The following is an 18241-nucleotide window of genomic DNA, read 5'->3' as shown; positions in this document are numbered from 1 at the left end:
TGTGAGGTGCTGAATCAAGAATGCTGGTCTCCCAGGCAGAGCCAGGGACCTTAGCACATCTGGCTCCTTCACCTCTGGCACCTACTGCTCTCCCTGTCTGGCACTTCCATTCACCAACATTTTCTGTTCCCCACATTCAGTAAAGGAGGTTTGTCCCAAAAGGCCAACGAGGTCATCTTCTCCCTCCACTGCATCACTGCAGCCACACAGCAAGCGCTCTTATCCTGGCATCCAGCTGAGGAGTGCTAGGACAAGGAATCAGTGCACGTGGAGACTCATGGCCTCAGCACTGGGGAGCTCAGTATAGGCAGAGAGTGGGAGATGAGGACAGTGCTCGTGGCCTGTGCCCCTGCAAGGCCTGGGAAACTGGGGGGTAAAGATGTCCAGGTGGTGTATCAGAACGCCCCCTTTGTACGTTTCCCTTCTGGACATTGATATAACAGAAGCCCCTTCCTGCCTGCAATCCCGCCTCCACCCCCCCCCCTCACGCACACAATTTGTGCATTTCTTTTTCTTCTCAGTATTGGCAGATACCTAGCACACTCATTGCATGGGTGTGGCAAGGCTCAGAGCAAGCCAGAAAGCTGAAGTGGCTTTCTGTAGGGGAAACCTAGAAACTACATCCACATATCAACTAAACTCAGTGTCCCTAAAGAAAACAAAAGAACTAAAATATCCACTGCAAAGACTGTCAATATATCCTGTGCTAAGCTAACTCACTTACTGTCCCCAGTAGCCTTTGATCCTCACTACCTCACATTGCATTTTGATATTTCAACTGTCTCATCTTTACCATGGCTTTTTATATTTTATACTTTTAAAGTTTTATGGAATGCACTCCCTGTAGAATGAAGTTCCACCCTGGACCACTGTTAAAACTGCATTGACATTGTAAGAGTAAAGTGATACAATGTGTTATACTGGGTGGTCCCATGAGTGAATGCGAGTGAATGATGGTCATCAGTAGACAAAAGCCCAGCTCCAGGAAGTCCATGTTAAACCAATCAAGCTAAAGAACTGATTCCTGGAAGTGAGCACCTACCCAGCTGACTATTCCTGCAACCCTTAACAATACCATTGTTTATGAATGAAAATCACAAACTGACTCCCAACATGCCCTAAAAGCAGGCAAGACCCCTATGAGTAACAGCTGCCAGGTACTACTCAAGACCCACATGGGACAAGAATCTGTGTATTGGGTAACCAAGGTGATGCTGGGGGATCAGACAAGTCTACCAGAAAGGGATAAAAGGCAGTGAAGCGTGACCCTCAGTGGTGCCCTCTCATCCAGCACCTGACCTACCGAGACAGAAGGACAAGCAGACAACCCCCTTCTGGAGAAGACATTGCCTTGAAGGAAGCTGACCACAAACAGCAGACTCCAGGGCCTCGGGCAGGTAGATATACCGACACCAGTGCTCTCACAATCACTACAGCAGCTACTATACACTATGCTACATGGGTTTGAATGAGTGAGCGAATGTGTGTGTGCGCGCTAAGGTGACCAGTACCACCCATAACTGAAAGATTGCATTTATGATTTTATTGGTAACTTCACATGCCGTTCAATAAACTAGAATTTATGAAGATCCTGTGATTTGGTCCTTTGTAGCCAACAATGGCACAACCTCATTAAACCCATTGCCCAGGTGTAGGGCAAGGATGGCCAAACTGTGGCGCGTGCGTGGGCTGTGGCACGTCAGGGAGGGGCAGGAAGCTGAGCAGGAGGTTGTGCAGGAGAGGGAGTTTGTAGTGGCAGTCAGGCAGGATCCTGGGGGTAATTTATGGCGCACCCACCTGAAAGGCTGCCCTACTGCTCCAGGGTCCCCTCTTCTATGCTCTTCTCTTATATCCTTTTAGGACTAGTGATTTGTTTAGCTGTGTTTGAACATTTTCTTTACTTGCTGATCAACTCAGTTGTCACATCTGGAAAGATTCACACTATGGTTATTCAGAAAGAAGCTTTGGCCCTTTTGCCTAGCAGCATGCCTGCAGCTTACCCTAGGCCCCTTGGAAATGGTTAAGGGTGGCAACAACTCCCTGCTCCAAGCAGGACCAGCCCCAACTACATCATCCCAGCAAGGGCTTTGCTTAGCCAGGTCTTAAAAACCTCCAAGGATGGAGAATTCACCACCTCTCTGGTTCCAGTGCTTAACTACTATCTTCATGAAAAAAATTCTTCCTAATAACCAAGCTCAGCAATAGCCACCCTGCAGGGAGGTGAAGGCTGCTATTCAATCCCCCTCAGTCTTCTCTTCTCCAGACTAAAGCCCAGTTCCCTCAGCCTTTCCTTGTAAGTCATGTCCCCCAGCCCCACAACCATTTTTCCACCCTCCATTGGACTCTCGAAATTATCCACATCCTTTCTGTTGTGGGAGGCCCAGGCCTGGACCAAACTCTTCCCTGCTGACAATCTGCATCACCTGCTGAGTTCAGAGCAATGCTGTTGGCAGCGACGGCTGAGAGAGGATGGGAGAGTGTCTCTGCATGCAAGGCCCCAGGTTGCAGGGCTGGGGATGGCATCTGGAGTGGGGAGAGAGTCCGTGGAGAGACATAAGCAGTGGCCAGGGGTGCTGAGGTGCCCTGTGACAGTGGGGCAGCCATTTGGTGGGTGGCCCACAAATTACTACCCCCTGTGTCCTGCCTGAGTGCCACTCCCATCCCCCTTCCCTACCTGACCTCCTACTCAGCTTCCTGCCCCTTCCTGATCTGCCACAGCGCAGGCATGCACCACAGCTTGGCCATCCTTGCCCTGAACCTGGGGAATGAGTTCAATGAGGCCGTGTCATCTGGGCCTGGTGCAGGACCCTCCCTCTCCTGCATTTACGTGCCCTCAGCACCATGCACATAGCACCTTGGTCACGAGGCTCCAGTCACTGCCTTGTGCAGAGCAGCTGAAGGGAGCCTATGCTGGAGGGGGCAGTGGAGAGGACACCGTGGATCTGCAGGTTTAGAGACACACCAGGAATCAGCAGATGCCATGAAGGAAAACTTTTATTGGACGAAGCTCACAATGTAAGATAGGAGGGAAACACTGGAAAATAATTTAAAGACTGGTCCTGTATCTCCGTATCCAGCTTCTTACCAGAAAGAAAATGCCAGGAGACTGAATCGCAAAGTCAGTTGGCACCGGCACAGATTCAAGGCACCACTTAGAACAGGATCGTTGCTGGGTACAAGAGCAGAGCTTGGAAATGGTTGCAGGAACAGCCTGGGAAACAAGGGGAGAAGAGCAAGGGATGTGAAAGAAACTGCATTCAGGGACTTGCTGACTTGCTCTTGCTTTCCCAGATGTTGATGTTGCCGCGGTGGGTTGGGGCATCAGCCATCACTTCTGTGGAGGTCACTGTTGCTGAGGACACTGCGGTGGAGGGCACTTCTGGTCAGGCCACTGCGGTGGAGGGCACTTCGATGGAGGGCACTTCTGGTCAGGACACTGGGGTGGAGGGCACTTCTGGTCAGGCCACTGGGGTGGAGGGCACTTTGATGGAGGGCACTTTGGTAGAGGACACTGCGGTGGAGTACATTTCTGGGGAGGAATCAATGGTGGAGGACACACAACCTGCTTGCATTGCTGCTGGTTGGGGTAAGACATGGTTCTTCAACTCAGAAATGCCTGGAAGGGAAAGAAAGCACAGCACTGATGAGTCACCACCATCCTCCATCATGCTGCCCTTTCAAGTAGCCACACAAAGACACAAATAAGCAACCCATCCACCCTACCACCTTGTCCATGTTAGATTAAACCTGGTGCTGAAGCTGGCTACTGGGCTCTAGGTCCTTTGCCAGCAAAGCACCATCAAAACTGATGAGACTGAAGCTCACATGTGCAAAATGCAAATATTCAAAAGCCCGGGAACATTGGTTCAAACGGCTTTCCTGGAAGAGGGAAGGGGCTTGAGCACATGCCGAAGGCAGAGCACACCCAGAAGTGAATGCTAGGCAGGGTTCTGTCCTTTAGCTCCTTTCCAAGAGGGCTGTGCCTTTGACTGACGGCCCAGACTGCAAATCCAGCTAAAACCCGCAAGTACAAGCATGGGTAGCATTTTCTCTCTATCCCACATGTGCTGACATGGGTTTAGACAGAGGAACAAACAGTCCTCCCTGTAATTTTTATAGGATTAAGTTTAGAAGTAACTCCGAGCAATCGCTGGCAGCCTGAATGCAAGAGAGACTTACCTGTCAAGCGAACAGGAGGGAGTGGATGTGGAGTCAAGTGGATAAGGAGGCGCTGGGAGGGAGAGCTTTTATAGGCCTTCTGGCCCCGTCACCAGTATATGATGCCCTTGGTGAATCAGATGGTGATACCGGGCAGCTCTCATCCACATCCACTCCACCAGCACTTCCTTATTTCCTTGTTTGCATCATAATATGCCCGAAGAAAGTCCAGCCCACTTTTCCTTGTGGTATCCTGATATGTATCATTGATCTTCCCCCTGCCTGTCCTGTTTTGAAGGACTTGCTCATAGTGGCTGCTATGAATAACTCATGGTTTCATTTCTGCAGGCTTTTTGCAGGGTGTTGGAACCAGGCACTCATGCCCTCCTGGCTTTGGTTTCACCTTTGACCCCTCTTTCCTTGTCCTGCATGAAGTCCCCTGCATGGAGCTCTGGCTGGTGGGACAGGGGGCCAAATCCCAGCCCACCCTTCACCGCCCCTGTGTAGCCAGAGAAAACAGTTGTGTCCCTGGGGAAGCTTCATGCACACCTGACTGAAGATTTAGGGAATTAGACTTATTTTGTCTTGAGAAGAGAAGAGCGAGGGAGGGGGTTTATAGCAGCCTTCAACTCTCTGCAGGTTGTCTCCAAAGAGGATGGAGTTGGTGGCATCTCAGTGGTGGCAGATGACAGAACAAGGTGCAATGGTCACCAGTGGCAGCAAGGGAGGTGGAGGTTAGATATTAGGAAGAAGTTTCTCATGTGGACGGTGCTGAAGCACTGGAACGGGTTACCCAGACAGGTGGTGGCATCTCCATCCTTTGGAGGCTTTGAAAAACCTTGATACACAAACCCTTGGCTCCTGTTTCTCTCCTTCCTGCTTCATTTTCAATCTAACCGCACCATCACCTGCAGACATGTACCTCTAGTGCCTCAGGTGTGCACAATGCTTCCTCAGGGGCATAGGAGCATTTCCTCTGGCTGCACAGGCGAGCTAAGGGTGGGCTGAGCGGGGAACAACAGAGCAGGCCAGAAACTGGGGACAAGACACTCAAGGCCATATTTCCACCCCTCCTCACCAGCGGTGGAAGTGGGCAGCACTGCTTTGACTTCCATGGGGCTGCGCCAGTCCCACTCACTGGGATTTGGCCTCCTGTCCTGCCAGGCAGGGCTCCATGCCAGAGGCCATGTGTGGGACAAGGAAAGAGGGGCCAAAAGCTGAACCACAGCCAGGAGGGCATGAGCACCTGGTGACAACACCCTGCAAACATCTTGTGGAAACACAGCCATGAGTTGTTCATGGCAGTCACTATGAGCAAATCCTATTTAAATCTCTTCTTCCTTTACAGCAGGATACTCAAGGAGGGGTACAATGATACATGTTAGTATACCAGAAGAAAAAATCGGACAAAGCATGATGCAAACAAGGAATTAGGAAGTGTTGGTGGAGGGGAGGGGAGGCGCGTGAGAGGCGCTGGTGTCTCTCTAAACCACAAATCCACGGTGTCCTCTCCACTGCCCCCTCCAGGACAAGCTACCCTGAGCTGCTCTGCACTAGGCAGTGACTGGAGCCTTGCGACCACGGTGCAGTGTGCACGGGGCAGAGGGCATCTGAATGCAGAAGCAGAGGGAGGGTCTTGCCCAAGACTGTCACAGGAGTGTGTGAGGTGCTGAATCAAGAATGCTGGTCTCCCAGGCAGAGCCAGGGACCTTAGCACATCTGGCTCCTTCACCTCTGGCACCTACTGCTCTCCCTGTCTGGCACTTCCATTCACCAACATTTTCTGTTCCCCACATTCAGTAAAGGAGGTTTGTCCCAAAAGGCCAACGAGGTCATCTTCTCCCTCCACTGCATCACTGCAGCCACACAGCAAGCGCTCTTATCCTGGCATCCAGCTGAGGAGTGCTAGGACAAGGAATCAGTGCACGTGGAGACTCATGGCCTCAGCACTGGGGAGCTCAGTATAGGCAGAGAGTGGGAGATGAGGACAGTGCTCGTGGCCTGTGCCCCTGCAAGGCCTGGGAAACTGGGGGGTAAAGATGTCCAGGTGGTGTATCAGAACGCCCCCTTTGTACGTTTCCCTTCTGGACATTGATATAACAGAAGCCCCTTCCTGCCTGCAATCCCGCCTCCACCCCCCCCCCTCACGCACACAATTTGTGCATTTCTTTTTCTTCTCAGTATTGGCAGATACCTAGCACACTCATTGCATGGGTGTGGCAAGGCTCAGAGCAAGCCAGAAAGCTGAAGTGGCTTTCTGTAGGGGAAACCTAGAAACTACATCCACATATCAACTAAACTCAGTGTCCCTAAAGAAAACAAAAGAACTAAAATATCCACTGCAAAGACTGTCAATATATCCTGTGCTAAGCTAACTCACTTACTGTCCCCAGTAGCCTTTGATCCTCACTACCTCACATTGCATTTTGATATTTCAACTGTCTCATCTTTACCATGGCTTTTTATATTTTATACTTTTAAAGTTTTATGGAATGCACTCCCTGTAGAATGAAGTTCCACCCTGGACCACTGTTAAAACTGCATTGACATTGTAAGAGTAAAGTGATACAATGTGTTATACTGGGTGGTCCCATGAGTGAATGCGAGTGAATGATGGTCATCAGTAGACAAAAGCCCAGCTCCAGGAAGTCCATGTTAAACCAATCAAGCTAAAGAACTGATTCCTGGAAGTGAGCACCTACCCAGCTGACTATTCCTGCAACCCTTAACAATACCATTGTTTATGAATGAAAATCACAAACTGACTCCCAACATGCCCTAAAAGCAGGCAAGACCCCTATGAGTAACAGCTGCCAGGTACTACTCAAGACCCACATGGGACAAGAATCTGTGTATTGGGTAACCAAGGTGATGCTGGGGGATCAGACAAGTCTACCAGAAAGGGATAAAAGGCAGTGAAGCGTGACCCTCAGTGGTGCCCTCTCATCCAGCACCTGACCTACCGAGACAGAAGGACAAGCAGACAACCCCCTTCTGGAGAAGACATTGCCTTGAAGGAAGCTGACCACAAACAGCAGACTCCAGGGCCTCGGGCAGGTAGATATACCGACACCAGTGCTCTCACAATCACTACAGCAGCTACTATACACTATGCTACATGGGTTTGAATGAGTGAGCGAATGTGTGTGTGCGCGCTAAGGTGACCAGTACCACCCATAACTGAAAGATTGCATTTATGATTTTATTGGTAACTTCACATGCCGTTCAATAAACTAGAATTTATGAAGATCCTGTGATTTGGTCCTTTGTAGCCAACAATGGCACAACCTCATTAAACCCATTGCCCAGGTGTAGGGCAAGGATGGCCAAACTGTGGCGCGTGCGTGGGCTGTGGCACGTCAGGGAGGGGCAGGAAGCTGAGCAGGAGGTTGTGCAGGAGAGGGAGTTTGTAGTGGCAGTCAGGCAGGATCCTGGGGGTAATTTATGGCGCACCCACCTGAAAGGCTGCCCTACTGCTCCAGGGTCCCCTCTTCTATGCTCTTCTCTTATATCCTTTTAGGACTAGTGATTTGTTTAGCTGTGTTTGAACATTTTCTTTACTTGCTGATCAACTCAGTTGTCACATCTGGAAAGATTCACACTATGGTTATTCAGAAAGAAGCTTTGGCCCTTTTGCCTAGCAGCATGCCTGCAGCTTACCCTAGGCCCCTTGGAAATGGTTAAGGGTGGCAACAACTCCCTGCTCCAAGCAGGACCAGCCCCAACTACATCATCCCAGCAAGGGCTTTGCTTAGCCAGGTCTTAAAAACCTCCAAGGATGGAGAATTCACCACCTCTCTGGTTCCAGTGCTTAACTACTATCTTCATGAAAAAAATTCTTCCTAATAACCAAGCTCAGCAATAGCCACCCTGCAGGGAGGTGAAGGCTGCTATTCAATCCCCCTCAGTCTTCTCTTCTCCAGACTAAAGCCCAGTTCCCTCAGCCTTTCCTTGTAAGTCATGTCCCCCAGCCCCACAACCATTTTTCCACCCTCCATTGGACTCTCGAAATTATCCACATCCTTTCTGTTGTGGGAGGCCCAGGCCTGGACCAAACTCTTCCCTGCTGACAATCTGCATCACCTGCTGAGTTCAGAGCAATGCTGTTGGCAGCGACGGCTGAGAGAGGATGGGAGAGTGTCTCTGCATGCAAGGCCCCAGGTTGCAGGGCTGGGGATGGCATCTGGAGTGGGGAGAGAGTCCGTGGAGAGACATAAGCAGTGGCCAGGGGTGCTGAGGTGCCCTGTGACAGTGGGGCAGCCATTTGGTGGGTGGCCCACAAATTACTACCCCCTGTGTCCTGCCTGAGTGCCACTCCCATCCCCCTTCCCTACCTGACCTCCTACTCAGCTTCCTGCCCCTTCCTGATCTGCCACAGCGCAGGCATGCACCACAGCTTGGCCATCCTTGCCCTGAACCTGGGGAATGAGTTCAATGAGGCCGTGTCATCTGGGCCTGGTGCAGGACCCTCCCTCTCCTGCATTTACGTGCCCTCAGCACCATGCACATAGCACCTTGGTCACGAGGCTCCAGTCACTGCCTTGTGCAGAGCAGCTGAAGGGAGCCTATGCTGGAGGGGGCAGTGGAGAGGACACCGTGGATCTGCAGGTTTAGAGACACACCAGGAATCAGCAGATGCCATGAAGGAAAACTTTTATTGGACGAAGCTCACAATGTAAGATAGGAGGGAAACACTGGAAAATAATTTAAAGACTGGTCCTGTATCTCCGTATCCAGCTTCTTACCAGAAAGAAAATGCCAGGAGACTGAATCGCAAAGTCAGTTGGCACCGGCACAGATTCAAGGCACCACTTAGAACAGGATCGTTGCTGGGTACAAGAGCAGAGCTTGGAAATGGTTGCAGGAACAGCCTGGGAAACAAGGGGAGAAGAGCAAGGGATGTGAAAGAAACTGCATTCAGGGACTTGCTGACTTGCTCTTGCTTTCCCAGATGTTGATGTTGCCGCGGTGGGTTGGGGCATCAGCCATCACTTCTGTGGAGGTCACTGTTGCTGAGGACACTGCGGTGGAGGGCACTTCTGGTCAGGCCACTGCGGTGGAGGGCACTTCGATGGAGGGCACTTCTGGTCAGGACACTGGGGTGGAGGGCACTTCTGGTCAGGCCACTGGGGTGGAGGGCACTTTGATGGAGGGCACTTTGGTAGAGGACACTGCGGTGGAGTACATTTCTGGGGAGGAATCAATGGTGGAGGACACACAACCTGCTTGCATTGCTGCTGGTTGGGGTAAGACATGGTTCTTCAACTCAGAAATGCCTGGAAGGGAAAGAAAGCACAGCACTGATGAGTCACCACCATCCTCCATCATGCTGCCCTTTCAAGTAGCCACACAAAGACACAAATAAGCAACCCATCCACCCTACCACCTTGTCCATGTTAGATTAAACCTGGTGCTGAAGCTGGCTACTGGGCTCTAGGTCCTTTGCCAGCAAAGCACCATCAAAACTGATGAGACTGAAGCTCACATGTGCAAAATGCAAATATTCAAAAGCCCGGGAACATTGGTTCAAACGGCTTTCCTGGAAGAGGGAAGGGGCTTGAGCACATGCCGAAGGCAGAGCACACCCAGAAGTGAATGCTAGGCAGGGTTCTGTCCTTTAGCTCCTTTCCAAGAGGGCTGTGCCTTTGACTGACGGCCCAGACTGCAAATCCAGCTAAAACCCGCAAGTACAAGCATGGGTAGCATTTTCTCTCTATCCCACATGTGCTGACATGGGTTTAGACAGAGGAACAAACAGTCCTCCCTGTAATTTTTATAGGATTAAGTTTAGAAGTAACTCCGAGCAATCGCTGGCAGCCTGAATGCAAGAGAGACTTACCTGTCAAGCGAACAGGAGGGAGTGGATGTGGAGTCAAGTGGATAAGGAGGCGCTGGGAGGGAGAGCTTTTATAGGCCTTCTGGCCCCGTCACCAGTATATGATGCCCTTGGTGAATCAGATGGTGATACCGGGCAGCTCTCATCCACATCCACTCCACCAGCACTTCCTTATTTCCTTGTTTGCATCATAATATGCCCGAAGAAAGTCCAGCCCACTTTTCCTTGTGGTATCCTGATATGTATCATTGATCTTCCCCCTGCCTGTCCTGTTTTGAAGGACTTGCTCATAGTGGCTGCTATGAATAACTCATGGTTTCATTTCTGCAGGCTTTTTGCAGGGTGTTGGAACCAGGCACTCATGCCCTCCTGGCTTTGGTTTCACCTTTGACCCCTCTTTCCTTGTCCTGCATGAAGTCCCCTGCATGGAGCTCTGGCTGGTGGGACAGGGGGCCAAATCCCAGCCCACCCTTCACCGCCCCTGTGTAGCCAGAGAAAACAGTTGTGTCCCTGGGGAAGCTTCATGCACACCTGACTGAAGATTTAGGGAATTAGACTTATTTTGTCTTGAGAAGAGAAGAGCGAGGGAGGGGGTTTATAGCAGCCTTCAACTCTCTGCAGGTTGTCTCCAAAGAGGATGGAGTTGGTGGCATCTCAGTGGTGGCAGATGACAGAACAAGGTGCAATGGTCACCAGTGGCAGCAAGGGAGGTGGAGGTTAGATATTAGGAAGAAGTTTCTCATGTGGACGGTGCTGAAGCACTGGAACGGGTTACCCAGACAGGTGGTGGCATCTCCATCCTTTGGAGGCTTTGAAAAACCTTGATACACAAACCCTTGGCTCCTGTTTCTCTCCTTCCTGCTTCATTTTCAATCTAACCGCACCAGCACCTGCAGACATGTACCTCTAGTGCCTCAGGTGTGCACAATGCTTCCTCAGGGGCATAGGAGCATTTCCTCTGGCTGCACAGGCGAGCTAAGGGTGGGCTGAGCGGGGAACAACAGAGCAGGCCAGAAACTGGGGACAAGACACTCAAGGCCATATTTCCACCCCTCCTCACCAGCGGTGGAAGTGGGCAGCACTGCTTTGACTTCCATGGGGCTGCGCCAGTCCCACTCACTGGGATTTGGCCTCCTGTCCTGCCAGGCAGGGCTCCATGCCAGAGGCCATGTGTGGGACAAGGAAAGAGGGGCCAAAAGCTGAACCACAGCCAGGAGGGCATGAGCACCTGGTGACAACACCCTGCAAACATCTTGTGGAAACACAGCCATGAGTTGTTCATGGCAGTCACTATGAGCAAATCCTATTTAAATCTCTTCTTCCTTTACAGCAGGATACTCAAGGAGGGGTACAATGATACATGTTAGTATACCAGAAGAAAAAATCGGACAAAGCATGATGCAAACAAGGAATTAGGAAGTGTTGGTGGAGGGGAGGGGAGGCGCGTGAGAGGCGCTGGTGTCTCTCTAAACCACAAATCCACGGTGTCCTCTCCACTGCCCCCTCCAGGACAAGCTACCCTGAGCTGCTCTGCACTAGGCAGTGACTGGAGCCTTGCGACCACGGTGCAGTGTGCACGGGGCAGAGGGCATCTGAATGCAGAAGCAGAGGGAGGGTCTTGCCCAAGACTGTCACAGGAGTGTGTGAGGTGCTGAATCAAGAATGCTGGTCTCCCAGGCAGAGCCAGGGACCTTAGCACATCTGGCTCCTTCACCTCTGGCACCTACTGCTCTCCCTGTCTGGCACTTCCATTCACCAACATTTTCTGTTCCCCACATTCAGTAAAGGAGGTTTGTCCCAAAAGGCCAACGAGGTCATCTTCTCCCTCCACTGCATCACTGCAGCCACACAGCAAGCGCTCTTATCCTGGCATCCAGCTGAGGAGTGCTAGGACAAGGAATCAGTGCACGTGGAGACTCATGGCCTCAGCACTGGGGAGCTCAGTATAGGCAGAGAGTGGGAGATGAGGACAGTGCTCGTGGCCTGTGCCCCTGCAAGGCCTGGGAAACTGGGGGGTAAAGATGTCCAGGTGGTGTATCAGAACGCCCCCTTTGTACGTTTCCCTTCTGGACATTGATATAACAGAAGCCCCTTCCTGCCTGCAATCCCGCCTCCACCCCCCCCCCCCTCACGCACACAATTTGTGCATTTCTTTTTCTTCTCAGTATTGGCAGATACCTAGCACACTCATTGCATGGGTGTGGCAAGGCTCAGAGCAAGCCAGAAAGCTGAAGTGGCTTTCTGTAGGGGAAACCTAGAAACTACATCCACATATCAACTAAACTCAGTGTCCCTAAAGAAAACAAAAGAACTAAAATATCCACTGCAAAGACTGTCAATATATCCTGTGCTAAGCTAACTCACTTACTGTCCCCAGTAGCCTTTGATCCTCACTACCTCACATTGCATTTTGATATTTCAACTGTCTCATCTTTACCATGGCTTTTTATATTTTATACTTTTAAAGTTTTATGGAATGCACTCCCTGTAGAATGAAGTTCCACCCTGGACCACTGTTAAAACTGCATTGACATTGTAAGAGTAAAGTGATACAATGTGTTATACTGGGTGGTCCCATGAGTGAATGCGAGTGAATGATGGTCATCAGTAGACAAAAGCCCAGCTCCAGGAAGTCCATGTTAAACCAATCAAGCTAAAGAACTGATTCCTGGAAGTGAGCACCTACCCAGCTGACTATTCCTGCAACCCTTAACAATACCATTGTTTATGAATGAAAATCACAAACTGACTCCCAACATGCCCTAAAAGCAGGCAAGACCCCTATGAGTAACAGCTGCCAGGTACTACTCAAGACCCACATGGGACAAGAATCTGTGTATTGGGTAACCAAGGTGATGCTGGGGGATCAGACAAGTCTACCAGAAAGGGATAAAAGGCAGTGAAGCGTGACCCTCAGTGGTGCCCTCTCATCCAGCACCTGACCTACCGAGACAGAAGGACAAGCAGACAACCCCCTTCTGGAGAAGACATTGCCTTGAAGGAAGCTGACCACAAACAGCAGACTCCAGGGCCTCGGGCAGGTAGATATACCGACACCAGTGCTCTCACAATCACTACAGCAGCTACTATACACTATGCTACATGGGTTTGAATGAGTGAGCGAATGTGTGTGTGCGCGCTAAGGTGACCAGTACCACCCATAACTGAAAGATTGCATTTATGATTTTATTGGTAACTTCACATGCCGTTCAATAAACTAGAATTTATGAAGATCCTGTGATTTGGTCCTTTGTAGCCAACAATGGCACAACCTCATTAAACCCATTGCCCAGGTGTAGGGCAAGGATGGCCAAACTGTGGCGCGTGCGTGGGCTGTGGCACGTCAGGGAGGGGCAGGAAGCTGAGCAGGAGGTTGTGCAGGAGAGGGAGTTTGTAGTGGCAGTCAGGCAGGATCCTGGGGGTAATTTATGGCGCACCCACCTGAAAGGCTGCCCTACTGCTCCAGGGTCCCCTCTTCTATGCTCTTCTCTTATATCCTTTTAGGACTAGTGATTTGTTTAGCTGTGTTTGAACATTTTCTTTACTTGCTGATCAACTCAGTTGTCACATCTGGAAAGATTCACACTATGGTTATTCAGAAAGAAGCTTTGGCCCTTTTGCCTAGCAGCATGCCTGCAGCTTACCCTAGGCCCCTTGGAAATGGTTAAGGGTGGCAACAACTCCCTGCTCCAAGCAGGACCAGCCCCAACTACATCATCCCAGCAAGGGCTTTGCTTAGCCAGGTCTTAAAAACCTCCAAGGATGGAGAATTCACCACCTCTCTGGTTCCAGTGCTTAACTACTATCTTCATGAAAAAAATTCTTCCTAATAACCAAGCTCAGCAATAGCCACCCTGCAGGGAGGTGAAGGCTGCTATTCAATCCCCCTCAGTCTTCTCTTCTCCAGACTAAAGCCCAGTTCCCTCAGCCTTTCCTTGTAAGTCATGTCCCCCAGCCCCACAACCATTTTTCCACCCTCCATTGGACTCTCGAAATTATCCACATCCTTTCTGTTGTGGGAGGCCCAGGCCTGGACCAAACTCTTCCCTGCTGACAATCTGCATCACCTGCTGAGTTCAGAGCAATGCTGTTGGCAGCGACGGCTGAGAGAGGATGGGAGAGTGTCTCTGCATGCAAGGCCCCAGGTTGCAGGGCTGGGGATGGCATCTGGAGTGGGGAGAGAGTCCGTGGAGAGACATAAGCAGTGGCCAGGGGTGCTGAGGTGCCCTGTGACAGTGGGGCAGCCATTTGGTGGGTGGCCCACAAATTACTACCCCCTGTGTCCTGCCTGAGTGCCACTCCCATCCCCCTTCCCTACCTGACCTCCTACTCAGCTTCCTGCCCCTTCCTGATCTGCCACAGCGCAGGCATGCACCACAGCTTGGCCATCCTTGCCCTGAACCTGGGGAATGAGTTCAATGAGGCCGTGTCATCTGGGCCTGGTGCAGGACCCTCCCTCTCCTGCATTTACGTGCCCTCAGCACCATGCACATAGCACCTTGGTCACGAGGCTCCAGTCACTGCCTTGTGCAGAGCAGCTGAAGGGAGCCTATGCTGGAGGGGGCAGTGGAGAGGACACCGTGGATCTGCAGGTTTAGAGACACACCAGGAATCAGCAGATGCCATGAAGGAAAACTTTTATTGGACGAAGCTCACAATGTAAGATAGGAGGGAAACACTGGAAAATAATTTAAAGACTGGTCCTGTATCTCCGTATCCAGCTTCTTACCAGAAAGAAAATGCCAGGAGACTGAATCGCAAAGTCAGTTGGCACCGGCACAGATTCAAGGCACCACTTAGAACAGGATCATTGCTGGGTACAAGAGCAGAGCTTGGAAATGGTTGCAGGAACAGCCTGGGAAACAAGGGGAGAAGAGCAAGGGATGTGAAAGAAACTGCATTCAGGGACTTGCTGACTTGCTCTTGCTTTCCCAGATGTTGATGTTGCCGCGGTGGGTTGGGGCATCAGCCATCACTTCTGTGGAGGTCACTGTTGCTGAGGACACTGCGGTGGAGGGCACTTCTGGTCAGGCCACTGCGGTGGAGGGCACTTCGATGGAGGGCACTTCTGGTCAGGACACTGGGGTGGAGGGCACTTCTGGTCAGGCCACTGGGGTGGAGGGCACTTTGATGGAGGGCACTTTGGTAGAGGACACTGCGGTGGAGTACATTTCTGGGGAGGAATCAATGGTGGAGGACACACAACCTGCTTGCATTGCTGCTGGTTGGGGTAAGACATGGTTCTTCAACTCAGAAATGCCTGGAAGGGAAAGAAAGCACAGCACTGATGAGTCACCACCATCCTCCATCATGCTGCCCTTTCAAGTAGCCACACAAAGACACAAATAAGCAACCCATCCACCCTACCACCTTGTCCATGTTAGATTAAACCTGGTGCTGAAGCTGGCTACTGGGCTCTAGGTCCTTTGCCAGCAAAGCACCATCAAAACTGATGAGACTGAAGCTCACATGTGCAAAATGCAAATATTCAAAAGCCCGGGAACATTGGTTCAAACGGCTTTCCTGGAAGAGGGAAGGGGCTTGAGCACATGCCGAAGGCAGAGCACACCCAGAAGTGAATGCTAGGCAGGGTTCTGTCCTTTAGCTCCTTTCCAAGAGGGCTGTGCCTTTGACTGACGGCCCAGACTGCAAATCCAGCTAAAACCCGCAAGTACAAGCATGGGTAGCATTTTCTCTCTATCCCACATGTGCTGACATGGGTTTAGACAGAGGAACAAACAGTCCTCCCTGTAATTTTTATAGGATTAAGTTTAGAAGTAACTCCGAGCAATCGCTGGCAGCCTGAATGCAAGAGAGACTTACCTGTCAAGCGAACAGGAGGGAGTGGATGTGGAGTCAAGTGGATAAGGAGGCGCTGGGAGGGAGAGCTTTTATAGGCCTTCTGGCCCCGTCACCAGTATATGATGCCCTTGGTGAATCAGATGGTGATACCGGGCAGCTCTCATCCACATCCACTCCACCAGCACTTCCTTATTTCCTTGTTTGCATCATAATATGCCCGAAGAAAGTCCAGCCCACTTTTCCTTGTGGTATCCTGATATGTATCATTGATCTTCCCCCTGCCTGTCCTGTTTTGAAGGACTTGCTCATAGTGGCTGCTATGAATAACTCATGGTTTCATTTCTGCAGGCTTTTTGCAGGGTGTTGGAACCAGGCACTCATGCCCTCCTGGCTTTGGTTTCACCTTTGACCCCTCTTTCCTTGTCCTGCATGAAGTCCCCTGCATGGAGCTCTGGCTGGTGGGACAGGGGGCCAAATCCCAGCCCACCCTTCACCGCCCCTGTGTAGCCAGAGTAAAAAGTTGTGTCCCTGGGGAAGCTTCATGCACACCTGACTGAAGATTTAGGGAATTAGACTTATTTTGTCTTGAGAAGAGAAGAGCGAGGGAGGGGGTTTATAGCAGCCTTCAACTCTCTGCAGGTTGTCTCCAAAGAGGATGGAGTTGGTGGCATCTCAGTGGTGGCAGATGACAGAACAAGGTGCAATGGTCACCAGTGGCAGCAAGGGAGGTGGAGGTTAGATATTAAGAAGAAGTTTCTCATGTGGACGGTGCTGAAGCACTGGAACGGGTTACCCAGACAGGTGGTGGCATCTCCATCCTTTGGAGGCTTTGAAAAACCTTGATACACAAACCCTTGGCTCCTGTTTCTCTCCTTCCTGCTTCATTTTCAATCTAACCGCACCAGCACCTGCAGACATGTACCTCTAGTGCCTCAGGTGTGCACAATGCTTCCTCAGGGGCATAGGAGCATTTCCTCTGGCTGCACAGGCGAGCTAAGGGTGGGCTGAGCGGGGAACAACAGAGCAGGCCAGAAACTGGGGACAAGACTCTCAAGGCCATATTTCCACCCCTCCTCACCAGCGGTGGAAGTGGGCAGCACTGCTTTGACTTCCATGGGGCTGCGCCAGTCCCACTCACTGGGATTTGGCCTCCTGTCCTGCCAGGCAGGGCTCCATGCCAGAGGCCATGTGTGGGACAAGGAAAGAGGGGCCAAAAGCTGAACCACAGCCAGGAGGGCATGAGCACCTGGTTACAACACCCTGCAAACATCTTGTGGAAACACAGCCATGAGTTGTTCATGGCAGTCACTATGAGCAAATCCTATCTAAATCTCTTCTTCCTTTACAGCAGGATACTCAAGGAGGGGTACAATGATACATGTCAGTATACCAGAAGAAAAAATCGGGCAAAGCATGATGCAAACAAGGAATTAGGAAGTGTTGGTGGAGGGGAGGCGCGTGAGAGGCGCTGGTGTCTCTCTAAACCACAAATCCACGGTGTCCTCTCCACTGCCCCCTCCAGCACAGGCTCCCCTGAGCTGCTCTGCACAAGGCAGTGACTGGAGCCTTGCGACCACAGTGCAGTGTGCACGGGGCAGAGGGCATCTGAATGCAGAAGCAGAGGGAGGGTCTTGCCCAAGACTGTCACAGGAGTGTGTGAGGTGCTGAATCAAGAATGCTGGTCTCCCAGGCAGAGGCAGGGACCTTAGCACATCTGGCTCCTTCACCTCTGGCACCTACTGCTCTCCCTGTCTGGCACTTCCATTCACCAACATTTTCTGTTCCCCACATTCAGTAAAGGAGGTTTGTCCCAAAAGGCCAACGAGGTCATCTTCTCCCTCCACTGCATCACTGCAGCCACACAGCAAGCGCTCTTATCCTGGCATCCAGCTGAGGAGTGCTAGGACAAGGAATCAGTGCACGTGGAGACTCATGGCCTCAGCACTGGGGAGCTCAGTAGAGGCAGAGAGTGGGAGATGAGGACACTGCTCGTGGCCTGTGCCCCTGCAAGGCCTGGGAAACTGGGGGGGTAAAGATGTCCAGGTGGTGTATCAGAACGCCCCCTTTGTACGTTTCCCTTCTGGACATTGATATAACAGAAGCCCCTTCCTGCCTGCAATCCCGCCTCCACCCCCCCCCCCTCACGCACACAATTTGTGCATTTCTTTTTCTTCTCAGTATTGGCAGATACCTAGCACACTCATTGCATGGGTGTGGCAAGGCTCAGAGCAAGCCAGAAAGCTGAAGTGGCTTTCTGTAGGGGAAACCTAGAAACTACATCCACATATCAACTAAACTCAGTGTCCCTAAAGAAAACAAAAGAACTAAAATATCCACTGCAAAGACTGTCAATATATCCTGTGCTAAGCTAACTCACTTACTGTCCCCAGTAGCCTTTGATCCTCACTACCTCACATTGCATTTTGATATTTCAACTGTCTCATC

General features: G+C 51.1%; 3 long non-coding RNA genes across 3 annotated transcripts; all 3 read right to left on the bottom strand.

Annotated features, from left to right (window-relative positions):
• Positions 1 to 2976: 2976 nt before the first annotated feature.
• Positions 2977 to 4395, bottom strand: LOC132245610 (uncharacterized). Its single transcript, XR_009457320.1, has 2 exons — positions 4180 to 4395; positions 2977 to 3616 (listed from the first exon to the last, which is right to left on the bottom strand). It is a non-coding gene; the product is annotated as an uncharacterized LOC132245610 (long non-coding RNA).
• A 4399-nt stretch (positions 4396 to 8794) lies between these two features.
• Positions 8795 to 10213, bottom strand: LOC132245609 (uncharacterized). Its single transcript, XR_009457319.1, has 2 exons — positions 9998 to 10213; positions 8795 to 9434 (listed from the first exon to the last, which is right to left on the bottom strand). It is a non-coding gene; the product is annotated as an uncharacterized LOC132245609 (long non-coding RNA).
• Positions 10214 to 14614: 4401 nt separating this feature from the next.
• LOC132245618 (uncharacterized) lies at positions 14615 to 16033 on the bottom strand. Its single transcript, XR_009457333.1, has 2 exons — positions 15818 to 16033; positions 14615 to 15254 (listed from the first exon to the last, which is right to left on the bottom strand). It is a non-coding gene; the product is annotated as an uncharacterized LOC132245618 (long non-coding RNA).
• Positions 16034 to 18241: the final 2208 nt, after the last annotated feature.

This window comes from Alligator mississippiensis, chromosome 15, assembly GCF_030867095.1.
Source record: "Alligator mississippiensis isolate rAllMis1 chromosome 15, rAllMis1, whole genome shotgun sequence".
NCBI classification, from domain to species: domain Eukaryota; kingdom Metazoa; phylum Chordata; order Crocodylia; family Alligatoridae; genus Alligator; species Alligator mississippiensis.
This window is presented reverse-complemented; position numbering and strand designations above follow the sequence as displayed.